Below are 15,174 nucleotides of genomic sequence, written 5' to 3' on the forward strand. Positions count from 1 at the left end.
TATCATTAGCAGTGTTTAGTACAGTATTTGGGGGCATACCACTTTCGTTTACTTCTGTGTGAAATCAAAAATCAAAGACGTACCGTTAAACAACATTTCCAAATCTTGAGTGGTAAATCTACCAATCTTAGAGGTAAATCTGCCTACCTTACTCCTGTAAACTCCCTATGTGGCACGGTCTACTGAGAAGTTCGACGTGCTTATACGATCTGCTTGAAGTACTACAGCAGAAAAAGCACCAGATCAGACACATACACACACACACACACACACACACACACACACACACACACACACACACACACACACACACACCAGGAACAGAGATAGCAGGCGTGGACAGATAACAACAGGTCAGTTGTTATATCTTCCAGTATCAGTGGACACTCTTGTGCTGCAATTCCACTGAAGCACAGGAGCCCTTTTAAAAGCACGGACTACTGTCCGTTACAAATGTCAATTCGAACAATACATGTGTTTATATTCAGAGCAAAAGCATTGCCTTCTCGTGATGCGGCCTTATGACGATGTTCTTATTGCATTTTCACTCTGTATGATCTGCTCCAATTCAATTCTGTTTTATTTATAGAGCTCCAAAAGTCATCTGAGGACACTTTCCATCTAGGGCAGGTCTAGACCGTACTCTTTAATGTACAGATGCCAACAATTCCCCCATAAGCTATCAATCAATAAAATCAAAGTCTATCACATTTATTCATGAGCACACTTCCTCTCCACTAAATACTGTTACTACTGTTTCAGCTTGGTCGACAATTTTGAAACATTCTGATTCATCCATAATAAAGGACCACCATAGAGAACAGTTTCTAGAGCCCTATGATGTCTGCAATGAAGAAGCTGTAAAACACAGATATCATTGAAAATGACAAAATGTGGATGAAATGTATAAAAACCAGGGTTTTCCCTCCCTCGGTTTTCCCCTAGTGCAATGCTGTATTACATCAAATTCAATGATATGAAATTTGAACCATTTTCTTATTGAATTAGGTTTTTTGTAATTGAATTTTCTCCACAAACCACATGATTAACAAAAATAACTATACATGTGATAGAAGAGTGTGCTGCTGAATGCAGCGCGTGGTTACAATTCAGTGAAATGGCCATAGCATTACCAAAACCTGCCACAAGACCTGGTATTGTGTATGTTGCTCCCCCCAAAAATAACTGCATGCTGGCTGGAAATTTACCAACCTTTGCAACCCTACCCACGCTACATTCAGAGGTGGTCTGAGGTGGTCTGGGCATCCTCTGCGTAAGGTTAGAGTAAGGTTCATAGGTTACATAATAATTCATGTGCCAACAGCATCATTTTTAACTGCAAAACAAGAAGAAACTACAACAGCAGGAAAAATGGATAAATAAAGACACAAAACACGCTGTCTGATTCCCATGTGGAGGTCAGTCTTCGCAAACAGAAACAATGTCCGTGTTTTGTTCTCTTATTAGAGATTGACTCCAACAAAGTATGGGAAGTGGTGTACAACTAAAAACTAGATCCCACAAGGTTTCTTTGTTCTTTAACAGAATGCAACAGATTGGCCACAACCAGGAGCCGTGAGCAAACATCACTTAATTAAAGGTCTCATTATACAAGGGTCGTCTCTTCAAATCTTTTCTGGAGCCTCCCTGCACAAGCAACAGAACAAGAGCTGCTGTTCCTCATTGAAAACAAGCCAAGGGAAATCCTTTTTCCACTCTGCCTTTCGCCGTTATTTTCAGTGTTTCACTCGTCTCTTCCTTGCAGGCTGGTTTTGGGGTTTTGGCTATCCGGCTCATCTCGCTCATAGATATATGCAGTCAATGACACATCCAGCTTATGAGGTGTGTCTCTGCTGCTGTGCTGCTTTTGGATGTTCTAACATCTGACAGGAAATGCCAAAACCAAGCAACAGGGAATAACAATTCACAACATTTGAACTTGATATTTATGAAGTGAAGCGACTTTCCTGATGCTACGTTGAGCGAACTGTCAGATAAAGAAAAAAATGGCATTTTTCATTTAAGTTATGCAGTAAGATGGATAAAATAATATTTGTTAATCATGGTCAAATTAAGAAAGAACTGTAAGAAAGATTCGGTGAGCTGTGATGATTTTAACTGTGGACAGACCTGCTGCCTTAACACAGCTCCCCTGTACCAATATGGCAGCCGTTCTCTCAGCATTACAGGTATTGCTGTTGGATGTTTGGACTCTATTCAGCCGGGGAAATGATTTTTAAGTGCACAATAGACAACAGCTACCAAGCAGAAGGGCGATGCACCATTGATTCATCTCACACATGTACTTTAAAGCTGGTGCTACTGCAGTAATTTCATTCATGGCACCCTCGGAGTACTCATATGGCCAAAATCTTCTATCACAGTCGGTATTTGTAATTGATACCACGGTAAAGGTAGATTTCACAGTATAGTAACTGTTGTGTAAATTCAGTTTTCGTGGTAAGCAAGAGTCGAAAGCAATATACAGACAAGCAGTAAAGAGTAGCTAGTAGTAGCATTAGCTGTGTGCGATGTCATTAACACACCCACTCACGTGCTGAGTAGCACTTTATAGACTGTGAATGACACTGTGTAAATACAGCTTCAGGGGTAGTCCTGCCATTTAAGTTGTATTGCCAGATCCCTCCCAGTGAGCACACTTTTACCATTGCACGGAATACGCTGTCATGTATACCACCCACCCCTAGCACGTGAAGCACTACTCAGCTCTGGCTCGACGTGAACTGATGTATTCAAAGCTGTCCACTGGTGATCAGATCGCCCAAGATGCATGTTCATTCCAGATCTAAACAGTGATTCATTTCATTCACACTATACATCCTCATTGATGCTACTGACAAAATCAAGCATGTTTGCCAAAACCGTATTGCAATGGCCACACAGTCAGAGTCAGCAGACAGTTCAGCAGTTCACACTATGGATTAAATCTGCACCCACAGTGCAGCTGCAGCGTGGCGTTCCTCTGCCGGCGGGTCAGCCCTATCCTGGAAGCCGCGGAATGCCCACTGCCTGTTTCCTTTCTTTTTAACAACACAGGGACACCAGTTGTTTTGGGCGTTCCCATCAGCCTATAAGCAAAGTGAGCATTCCAAATGTCAATGCTTGTGGTTCAATCAGAAACACAAAGGGTGGACCATTTATAGCAAAGGTGCTCAATGTGCAGATTGAGCTGGAAGGACTGCTCACCCATTATTAAAAATACATGCTCATTGACACATTTAACGTGAGTTAAATGAATAATTCTAAAAACACAGCACATGAGGAGGAGGTCGGGGTAGAGGAGGGAGCTGCAGCAGCAAACAGCAATTACATGAGAGTATCAGTAGATTAACAGTGAAAGGTGTCAGGTTAGGCCACACAGCATACCTGCACGAATATGATTGGACATCATTAGTCAGCTGATGGTTTCACAGGCTGTGAATGAGCGGGTGATTGTGTAGCATGAATAAAACAGCTGATACACGTGCAACACCAGTGCTCTGCCTGAAACAACAAAACATTTGAGATGCTACTGCTTATAAAACAGATTTCAAAATGATTTCCATTGAAATTTTTCTAAATTCTGTTTCACAATTGAATTTGATGTAACACAACATTGCACTACTTTTTATGAAACAGCTCTTCCGCAAACAGCCTCCATATGCAGTTGTTGTTGACCAGAAACAGACGTAGCTTTTTCATTTTTGATCCGACTCCACACATACAGCCATGAACTGGCGTGTTGCACCTGCTGATGGGGGTGCATTTCTTAAGAGTATGTTGAAGTGTTGAGCTCTTGTTAGTGTGCTGCCTCTCTCTCGTTCTCAGAGGGCCTCTTCCACATGACGGTGTGTCTGTGACACCAAAACATAGCAGCTTAGTTTCTTGTTCTGTCCGTGTGGCTTCTAAAAACGCTTATATTGTTAGGAAGACAGCTGATTTTTATCAATTGCATCCACATGATTGGGCCATAGACAGTCAGATTAGCACAACAAAACACAGTTCATGTTACAGGGTTTTGTACCTGGCAGGTGTAGCTCATATCTGACTGACCAGAACAGTTTGCTGTCAGGTGAAGTTGGACTGCAACGGCGTAAGTTGAGCTTTGTGCTGCAGTTAAAACAGTGGAAAAGGTATTATTTGATCAAAAACATTAATAAAGACTATTGAAAAATACGCACTTCCCAAAGTCTTTTAAAAGATTGCTATGAACAGAGTAGTAATTCAGTCTTCATATTGTGTTATCATCAATACCTGTATTAGTTGTGATATATTCTAATTCAGTACATATCAGATGGTCCAGCACCTCTAATTTACATGGTCAACTAAACTGTGATATGGGACTTTCCCAAAGGTTGAAACGGAAGCTGCAGGGTACAAATAATCCCCCTCGGCCTCTCTGCAGCAGAGGGGAAGAGGGGCTGCAGGCCTGTAAACTTCAAAGGGGAAAGAGGGGGAGGGCCACCGTGCACAGACACATTCTTCACAATGTTGAACTTGACCCCTGGGGTTGCCACACACACACACACACACACACACACACACACCATGTGACTGCTGTCAACTATGTTTGTGTGTGCATGTGAGAAGGCCTGAGTGTGTATGTTCTGAGGGTGTGTGTGTGTGTTTGTGTCTGAGATTAATCTTATCTATTCCTTTCAACCTGTCTGAGCACTTAAAATCTGCATGTCCTTAGAACAAGTTCACTTAAAAGGATCAGCCACCAGTTGTAAAAAGGTAACGTGAACCCATTTATTTCTGTGCCTTAAACCTTAAACAAAATAGCTAACTGCCATTTTTCTGACCAGCAATACACTACTACAATCAAGCTCCAGGCCATTCACACTATTCTGTGTCACTAATTCACCTAAGGAAAGAGGGGAGAACGTGAAAACTCGACAGGGAAAGGCCCCAGCTGGCCAGCGGTCTCATCTATATTGTTAGCATCTGCAGCCACAGTGGTCTGTGTTGCCGATATCCACAAGGGTCTGCACAGCCTAAAATAAAACCACACATGCGTCCATTTTGCACTGTGTGGACGTTAAGGTAACAGTGCTAACCACTACACCACCATGCCACACTAGCTCACACTTAACAAGATGCTGTCATCGATAATGGTGTTGTCGTCCACTTATGGTAATATTGACAAAGTAATAACTGACCGACGACCACTGTGAGACACTGCTGATACATGGACACTGTAGCTGCTAGCGACTGGACGCGCAGCTTCAGAGATCCAAATCCTGGAGACCTCCACCTCCCCCTGCCAACATACACAGTATCTAATTTCTACTATCTACTAACTATGCACTCATTGTGGAGGTGCGGATCCTTAATGTTCCAAGCAACATGTCTGCAGGTGTACAGTATTCAGGCCTGCTCATATTTGTGTCTCTCCATCTCATGTTAGGCCGTTACCTAACTAAGGAAGACATTTTCACTCACTGCACTTCTTTGTCCATTTTGTCTTTCCCTTTTCAATTCACAACACTGATGAGCAGTGGTTACATAACTGTACTACTCCACCACTCTCTCTCTCTCTCTCTCTCTCTGATTTAATAAGGCCAACTAATCAATGTGTCCTGTGTAGATAACATGACTCAGCTGCCTGCCCTGTAAATAACTATATTCTTTTGTCCTGTGCTCAGAATTTGCTCCAGAAATGCAACATCGAGGACACGTATGCAAATCCAGTACGTAAACACCCGTCTGGTCACAGCTTAGCAGCGCCACAGAGGATTTAAATGTACACATTTAGCTTTATTCTCTCAGTCCGAGTTATCAAGTGAAAGTGCAAAAGACACAATTGAATATACAGAGACACCACGGGTATTTCTCAGTGCCTCATTTCAAATTCTGGTGTCAGGCACAGTGTTGTCTTTAATATAAACCGCACTTGCCGTAGTCAGGGAAACTGGGCCAATGTGAGGATGGCCAACAAGCTAGTGGGTTAAGAAAAGGTGGCCACATCCATTAGCTATCAAAAGATTTGCATGCTTCTTTGCTTCCCCACTCAGCTCAGGAAAATGTAAAATTTACATTAAGGTTATTACAGCCATTCAAATGCACTCATATATAGGGTCAAAATGAAGCACTTCACTATTTTTACTAAGCTTTCTACTACTTACATTGCTTATTTAGAGCATGCTAGCATGATACACTAACGAATTATGGCATCATGAAAGGAAATCCCAAAGTAGCAGAAAAATGAAGACACAAGATCATCTGCTGCTTACATAATTCTACTGTACAGTTCATTTAACAGTTATTATCACATTGCATTTACAGAAGTCTATGGACAGTAAACGCATATCCTGTGTGTCTGAGGATGGCATGTCTGTGCCAGCCACACAACAATTATTAGATGTTGTATGTATCTCTATAGCCACAGTGTTTCCCATACGTTGATTAATTTGTAGCAGCCTGCCACAATATCAGCACTGACGGCCACATATTGATTCTTACATACACATTGACAACACAGCCCCTCTGTGATTAGCACCTCATCTCCGTGCACACTCTGAATCACAGCACGATCATACGCAGGGGGAAGGATCGTTGTTGGCCTTTACCCTCGGAGAAGACGGCTCTCTGAATTCCTGACTAGGATAGAACTGATGCCTTGGAGTTAACTGTGATAGTTCTTCAATCTATGTTCTTAACACAATGCTGTAAAACTCAGAGACTCTTCAAATGAGTTATTAGCAAGCATGTAAGGAGCTGTACAAGTCAAGTTGGCTGCAGTCAAATGAGCTGTCACTTGCAAAAACTCTGTCAAGCCAGTCAACACTTGGATTCTGATGTGCGTCTACTCACACTGTTACCATACTGGTGCTCAGAGCAGTCAAAAAGAACAAAAGACTTGCAGCTATTTGACAAAAAGAGAAGAATGGAGTCCTGCATATGTTCAGTTCTTTGTTTGACGCAACATGAAACAATGGGGCTGTATCTATTATCTTTATGAGTTATTTATTGGTCACAAAGTACTTCAATATCAGTCATCAACAGCAGCTGTGAACCCTGACCTTAATGTGGGGCATCTATGATGGACACCAAACAACCCTTTTTTACAAGCACTCGAGCCACATCGAATGTGAGTTGAGCTGTGTTGCTTCAATAACGCAGCAGAGAGCAGATTTGCTTTTCCAGTTGTTCAATTCTTGGTATGGTTTCCAACAGTTGTGGTGTATTAACTGGCTATAAATTAGTATTTGACGTGTAATAATCCGGATACATAATAACAACTATGTCAGTCCAATTACATAATACAACCAGAAAAGCACAAAAACAAAAAATAATACAGGGAATATTTAGGGAATCAGCCACTCCAGGCTTAATGAATTAAATCTGTGTGTCCACCAAAGTGACATCTGCACACAGAGCCAAAGTCACACCCGATTCTGTACCAGCTTCAGTTCCACTGGCCTCCATTCTGCACTGTATTTATGCACAGAGCATTTCTTTCAACGTTCTTAAACGCTGACAAACGGGATTGGAGTTTCTGTTCAATACTTGTTTCTGTGCAATTTGCTCATGTCCTTGCTTGACACACTAAGCCAACCTCAATGCACAAGCACAAACACAGACCACAGGATGTACTGCCTTCACCTCCTCTGTTATAAGTTGGACTTGAATACACCACAAAGACTGACAGCCCACTGACGACTGACATGCACACATGTTGTGCACCTGTACATGAGTAAAAAACTAGATTGTTGTCAGTGGTCCTAATCCAAAAAAAAAAAAAGATTAAATAACCTTGACATATGGTTGGAGAGAAATGTATGAGATATATTCAACATTCTTGACCATCTAAATGTGAGATAATAGTGGCCAACTAAAGTCAACAATGCATGATAAACCGCATTAACTACAGGCAACCACTGACCACTGATGGTGTGCTTGATATTGGTATTGGAATCGGTTATAAACACCAACTAATATCAGTATGAGCTTTAGTGTTCAGGCTCTGTAACAAACATCCAATTTAAAAAGAAAAAATACATCGCCACAGCTGCTTTTTTCATTTGCTATGTAGCCATGGTTAATGTGTGATAATGCACTCCGAGGCTCATCAGGACACCTCCTCATGCATTATTATGAACATAACCTACTTTCAATATCAGCTGCAATATTTGAACAAAACAACACAGCCAAGAACTCAGGTGGGAAATATTCTGGGAAAAGGAGAGTTGTGAGTTCAAAAACAAATTATTTGATTTAAATTTCAATTCAGGCCTAAAAATACTTTAACCCAATTAGCCTGCAGATCTTGACTCTGGCTAAGCAGAATCAGAGCCTTTTCCTTATCTGGGACTGGTACATTGTGTCATTGAGTTGAGCTTCACAAGGTTGGCAAGTGGCCCTCCTGGGTGTGTGTGTGTGTGTGTGTGTGGATGTGTGCTCTCCCCTCCCCCACACCACCCATGGCTTTGGAGCAACCAGCTGCAAAGCACTCCAGAAAAGCTTTGAATAAGAAAAGTAATAAAATAATAAATAATAATATGCAATGCACGTTGGCACATTTACAAATCTACTGTCTGTTGCAGACAATCATCATAAACAGCAGCCTTATATTAAACTGTGGGAATAACTAGCAGAACACCTCAAACTGCTAAGAAACTATGGGACAAATTGCTAACATGGCTCAAAGGACAGTTTCCGTTTTGATTTGTAACAATTGTTCCAAGTATTTATCAGAACTCTCAAGTATTTATCACAACTGTCAGGTATTTATCAGAACTCAAGTAGTTATCAGAACAGGTACAAAGTGTATTCAAACACAAAGTAACTTCAGTAAGAAATCTTAATTATCTAAACAAAACGAAATTGTTAAGTAAAAAAGTTCAGATTGCTAGCTCAGGGCGTAAAAAACCAAAACATCTTCAGCGCGGGTGAAAAAAACGTGAAGTGTTCAGTAAGATGTCTTTGTGGTTAAGATTAAAAATCAGTGAAGTGTTTTTAATTCAAAGCTAGCAGGAGTTGCAGGAAGGAAGCGCGCGCTCACAAACACAAACCAACCACGAGAGCTACGAACACATGCACCGTGCACGCGCGCCTACTCACGCGCTGAGGCTGCCCATCCCCCACCCCGACAGAAAATAGACAAATAAACGTGCAAAATGGCGCAATAACCCGCTCAAACCTTGTATTTACAGTCATATGTGATCGCTCTACGCCGGGGTATAATTTATAACGGCAACAACAACGTAAAATGACGGTAAACACTCACCAAAAGCTCCAAATCACACAAGGGGGGTGCCTTCTCCTCTGTGCTCCTAATATGGAATCTCCTCCTCCTCCACCACCGTTGTTTTCTAGCTCTAATTAAACCTCGAAAAACCGTTATAACGGCCTTCAGACCCGGCCAACCGGTGCTAGGAATCCCCAATGACCGATGTGTTTTGGATACACGGGCATATATTGTGATAAATCCCCTTAAAATGAGCTGGATGGACAGTTGGGTCTAGATTGTAGGTTTGCTCGCTAGTAGAGAAAAGAGCCAAACGGTTCAGTAGCAGCCAACGGCTTCAGACTGAAACACAGAGCAGCTGACCTGCCAGGCGAAAATGAGGTAGGCCTGAGCTCCTCTCTGCAGGAAGCACACTCCAGTCACATAAACATCAAAATGGGTGTCGCAGTATGGAAAAGGATGGTGTAGTCGGGCTGGGGTTGGCGGTAATTCTCCAAAAACAACGTACAAATATAAAACTGAAATACATTTTAAACCAATGGGATTTTTGAAAGATCAATACTATGAATACGTCTGTATTTTTGTGTTGTAGTTGTGGCCATGCTAGCTTTGATGCTGTAAGTGGAGGCTACTGATGAAGGAATGCATAGATTACACGTATATTTATTTACCTATATATTTATTTCTGCTGTTTATGTTTTATATAATTCTTTTACTGTCTAAAAAATGGTAACAGCAGTGAACGAAAATAATTCCAACAGCATTTTACATTTTCCAGAGCATGCTCCACCCCACCCCCACCTAAAGCTCAGCCATATGAAATGGACCACACTGCTTTTTAGGAAAAATACATTAGTTAAAGCAATGTTGGCAGATTTGACATAGATAGATAGATAGATAGATAGATAGATAGATAGATAGATGTGTGGGTGTGTTTGTGGATAATTATATGTACCCTTCTTGGGCTGGATTTCTACATCTATGTTCGGGCCGCTGTTTGCTGAGTAGCCACACTCTAGGCTAGCTGATTTGTGCCTTATCGAAAAATGTGATGTCAGTCAATGTCAGTTACACAGAAACCACGTGGAGACCGCAAGTACTGTAATGGCTCAGCTTGAGTTGGTTGTTTTCTCTCTTACAAATTTCACATTCTGGTCGAAGCTGCGGACTGTGAAGACGAGCATGAAACCACCTGAAGAAAGGCTCAGTTATCTTCTTTTCAGGAAGACACACCAGCCAAGACATTTCCACTGCAAGCTCTTCTGCACAGACCCATGTTCAGTAATGAAACAAGGTGCGCCTTCCCACTGTCGCTCATATCACACACTAATGAAAGGACAGCACCACAGTTATTACGGGTAATGTAATTAAAGAAGGACACAGCCTGCATTTGTCTAGTGTTGGAGAGTTGATATCAATGGGAGAACTCTGATTCGCAATTAGAAATCAAAACCTTTACGACAGGTATCGACAGAAAGACTCCTGTTATTTGATTTATCAGCATATCTTAACGCAACACCTAACACTGAAAAATGATCTTGAGCAATTCACGTGAATAACATTAAATTCCACTTAAAAAGTCTCCACTTACATTCATTTTAAGCTTAACAGCTTTTAAGGCTTTTGTCACTGAGATGTGAATGAATAATTTTTTGAATTGGAAATAATTTCAGCTGAGTGTTACTGAACTGACATATAATATTCTTTTGTCGTTCATCACGTATTAGTCATAATGTATCAAGCCCACTGAACTCAATGCCCTGATTAAAATATCAGTCATAACAGTAATTGGAGGGGAGGAGAGGCCAACGCATTGAAATGATGCTGAACTTCTCACTGGGGAAAACCACCCAAATGGCATAAAAAGTAGCCCAAATTATCACAGATTGCCCCAAACCATATTTAACCACCCAGTCAAATAAAAGTAGCCTGACTGGGTGTAGAAACAAAATCCTCTGCAAAATAGTCATTAAGTACTTGAACCATTTTACAGTAGGTTTACAGATGGTAGCTTTAATTTACTCCAATGTATTTATTTTTCAATGCAACACTAGTATTCTGGATCTTTTTGAAATGGTTATATTACCTAAAGTTAGACGACTATATGCTTTATGTGACAGCAGCAAACTAAACAAATCTGAGTGATACTGGGGAGGAAAGAGGTAGCCATAGGCTGGAGGTGTTGGGGTGATAGAGGTGGAGGTGGGAGGAATAAGACATCTATAGATGCATATTCTGCAGACATAAACAATGAAAAAGTGCATGTTTGCATTAAAAGCATATTATGCTCATTAACATGCACACACGCACTCACGCCACAGATAAGGGCCAGCTGAGACAAACAGACACGCACAGACACAAAGCCCCGGGGTGGTGTGTGTGGTGTGAGCTTTAATGGGGCGGGGTGGGGGTGGAGGGTTCTTTCCTCCGCCTGTACTTTCACATGCCTCAGGAGGCTTGCAGTTCAAGAGGGCCCCTACTATTTTGATAGTGGCAATCATTCCACATTGCTCTCATTTGAACACTATTTTGCCTGTGCTTGTTTTGTTTTGGAAGGAAATGCAGCTATCTCAGCAGTGGCCCATCACTGCTGAATGAATGAAGAGAGAAACATGGTGTAGTAACAGCACCAGTGTGGCAAATTGTGAAGTGATGCACCTCAGGGCGAAGCACGACCACTGTCAGGATAATGACTTTTTCTGGGAAACCACAATACGCCATCTGTATGCAACACTCAGCCTCTGTGTTTTCTTCTTCTCTGTTGACTGTGCATCAAACGCACCACCTCCACTATTACTACTAATGAGTATTTGCTTTGATAAGCTTATCATATGAATTTAATGCTATATCCTTTGCCTGTGTCCACACCATTGAGTCCGCCCACTCCACCAAGTTGACTGATTCGTCTGGCATCATGACATTAAACAGCGGTTTCTCAGTTGAAAAAGCAATCAATCCAAAGAGTGCCGGGTGGGACTAACAATTAGCCAATCAGCACCATGAGCGGTACTAATTCTGTTACACAGCTGTTGTCAAGCTGTGTGCCAGAACCAAGGAGGACTAATAACAACAATGGCGATAGACGCTGCTGTCGACGCTGTTTTAAATCCATTAAAAGTACCAATTACTTTGAAATCTAAAGAGCACTCTGCTTTCAAAGGGGAAATGTTTTTTACATTCTCCCAACTGGATTTTGGAAAAGTCTTATCTGCCAACCTATGGTACTTGAGGAATGGGTCAGAAGAAGCGCACAGTGATTGTAATCTCTCACGCTAATGGGGAACCATGACAAGGAAGCTGCAAAGCTTGATTTGATGGAGATGCAGTTTGGTGTTTGACTGATATCAGATATCAGTGAGCTTGTTGGAGTGGGCAGATTCAAAAGGGTGACGCAAGGGATAGTCAACTGGTTGCAACCTGCAACCTCACCACTAGATGCCACGAAATCCTACACACTGGTCCTTTAAGTTGAATAGAAGTGATCTAAGGTATTTCCTCATATAACCTCTTAACCGTGGCTTCATTTCGTGAGACACTACAGCTTTTTTACCTGTGTCCTTGGCCTGATTTATATGAGGCAAAGGGTGAGCCCAGTATTTTCTCCATGAATGGTACACCAGATAAGAGTTGGCAGAGCTTATTTGTGTACTCATTACAGTGGTTTGGCATGAAGCATTTAGCATGTAAAGGCATTGAAAGGAACAGCTCAGCAAATATGCTTAACGATTTTCTTGTAAAGAGTTAGATGAGAGGACCAGTACCGCTCTAATATCTGTCCGCCAAATATGAAGCTAGGGTCAGGAAGTTATTAGCTTATTTTGGTAATGGAAACCATGGAAAACAGCTCGCCTGGTTCTGTCCCAAGATGAAAACTCAGCCAAACAAGTTGAATGGTCACCTAACTCTGTGTTTTCCCGTTAGCTTAAGTAATCCTTGCCAAAGCTACCAGCAGTAGCAACAGCTAGCAAATCTTCCCACGCAAAACAGTATTTAAGAATGAATAACGTCCATGAGTGGCATCGCTTCCCTTGACCTGAGACAGCTGTGTTTTTTGCATATTGAAATCTGATCAGCGCAGGCAGAACCAAATTAAATTGAATACACCAGGTGTAAATGCAAAGGCCCAGGGATCTGATGTCATTGTCCAAATAAAAAATGCAGATCCTTGAATACAACTGTGCCACCATGAATGCAATTACTAGCTTCCACTTGTCCTTGTATGACAAGTCATAATGTCTGCTGCGACAAATCACATGTATATTTATTACATTGTCTACTGTTTTGCTATGAAGGTGTATGAAATATGACTGGTGTTTGTATAATGAGAAGTTTGTACAGTCTTTGAAAAGCAAGCACATACAAGGAAATAGTTGAACTGAAGTAGATTTATTAGTAATGAATGAAAGGAATGCAACAAAACTAGTTACAACAGAAAGAGACTGCACCATTTAATCTTTCTGATGTCTGTCCCAAACAATACGCCACATGGAGATCATGTCATCTGATTTAACCAGGAGGTATTAGATGACAGATCAGACAAGGACAGTAATAAGACTGTGTGTTTCGCACATGTTTAGCTGGAATGGAACAGCAGGAGTTACAACCTGGGGCAAATGAAAAGATTCAGATTCTCTTCTGCCATGCAAAGCTTATTTGCATAGGAAGGGAAAATAGTGAAACCTGCCATGAAAAACAAGGTGAACAGCAGAACAGGAATATCTTACTAAAACTGGTCAAATTGAATCACAGTTGTGTATGAACGGACAGGCAGGATTGAAAGCACATTTGCTCTCCTGTGCACCCAAAACGGTCACAAGTAAAACAATATTTTTGACCATGGTTGCAGAACCAGTTAGGTTAGGTCATTTATTTTAAAGTTTAATTCGAACTCCATAAACTTTATAATACCACAAATACACACTCACAAATAGAGGTACGGGACAAGGAGGAGGTACAGTTTTATAGTGGAAAAAGTCGTAGATTTTGCATAACAGAGACATAGTGAGGCCAGATGTGCAGTTTGTGGATTATTTAAGATACACTGAAGCTCTTTCCCTTCACTGTCATTTTCAGCTGTGTGCTTCAGTTGCCTTGAGCACCCAGTTGAGCTGAGCGGCTAAAATCAATATTTTTATCATAACAATGTATCAGATGACGCTATGTGATGTGGAAGGCCTCCCTCATCTGAGTTACAGAAAATTATCAGCCAACTCTGCTCCCCTCTACTGTATAGACTTTTATAATGAGTTTCAGCTCATTGTTCAGCTGTCCTGCCCACCATGTAACTGTTTTGATCTACGCGCCCTACTCTTGCTCTCATAGCATTGTTAATCGCTGTAGCAGGCAGTGGGTTTCAGAGAAAATGCTCTTAAAAACCCACTGGACGCTGCCCACTCAACACCAAACACAAGCTAGACACACTTACAGACTATCTGCTGAACATTGACTACACACTAGCTGGTGAAATATCTGGCTCTTCAGCATTCATCAGCCAAAGAGGCAGATATTTTCCTCAGGAGCTGGTAGAGACCATAAACAGAGCTAAAAGAGAGCAAATGTCGAACTTATGCGTTATTGCCTCAGTGGGGACGTCTCAGCAAGCTGTGCTCTCACCTCTAATTCCCGACACTCTGGTCCTCCCTTCCCTCTAACCAACTGGAGAACCCATACATATACACACAAACACACACACCCTTCCTTTGGCCACTTTTTTCAGTCATTGCACATCCAACAATAACTGCCTCAGCCTTTAAAAACCCATACCAGCATTATACTATATCCACTTCAAAGGACGTGTAATGCTTCACTCCACCTCTGGCATATTTAGTGCTTTGACAATGACAAGGTCTCAAGAAAGCATGGCTCCATAATATGTCTTCATAAGGCCTTACAGTAATGGCTGTTCTCTACCTACGGAGCTATAATTTACCCTCCACAGTGGAGACTGGAATAGCATGGTTGGCTGTTGCTGTTAAGTGATT

General features: G+C 41.6%; 1 protein-coding gene across 1 annotated transcript in view; it reads right to left on the minus strand.

The window, feature by feature from the left end:
- The window catches only part of tbl1xr1a (TBL1X/Y related 1a), a 37,006-nt gene extending 27,495 nt beyond the window's left edge, over nt 1-9,511 (minus strand). Inside the window, exon 1 of the mRNA XM_076723144.1 lies at nt 9,233-9,511. The gene's annotated coding sequence lies outside the window, so the exon portion shown is untranslated. The remainder of the gene's footprint in view (nt 1-9,232) is intronic.
- Nucleotides 9,512-15,174: the final 5,663 nt, after the last annotated feature.

This window comes from Chaetodon auriga, chromosome 3 (genome assembly GCF_051107435.1).
Source record: "Chaetodon auriga isolate fChaAug3 chromosome 3, fChaAug3.hap1, whole genome shotgun sequence".
In the NCBI taxonomy this organism is placed as follows: domain Eukaryota; kingdom Metazoa; phylum Chordata; class Actinopteri; order Chaetodontiformes; family Chaetodontidae; genus Chaetodon; species Chaetodon auriga.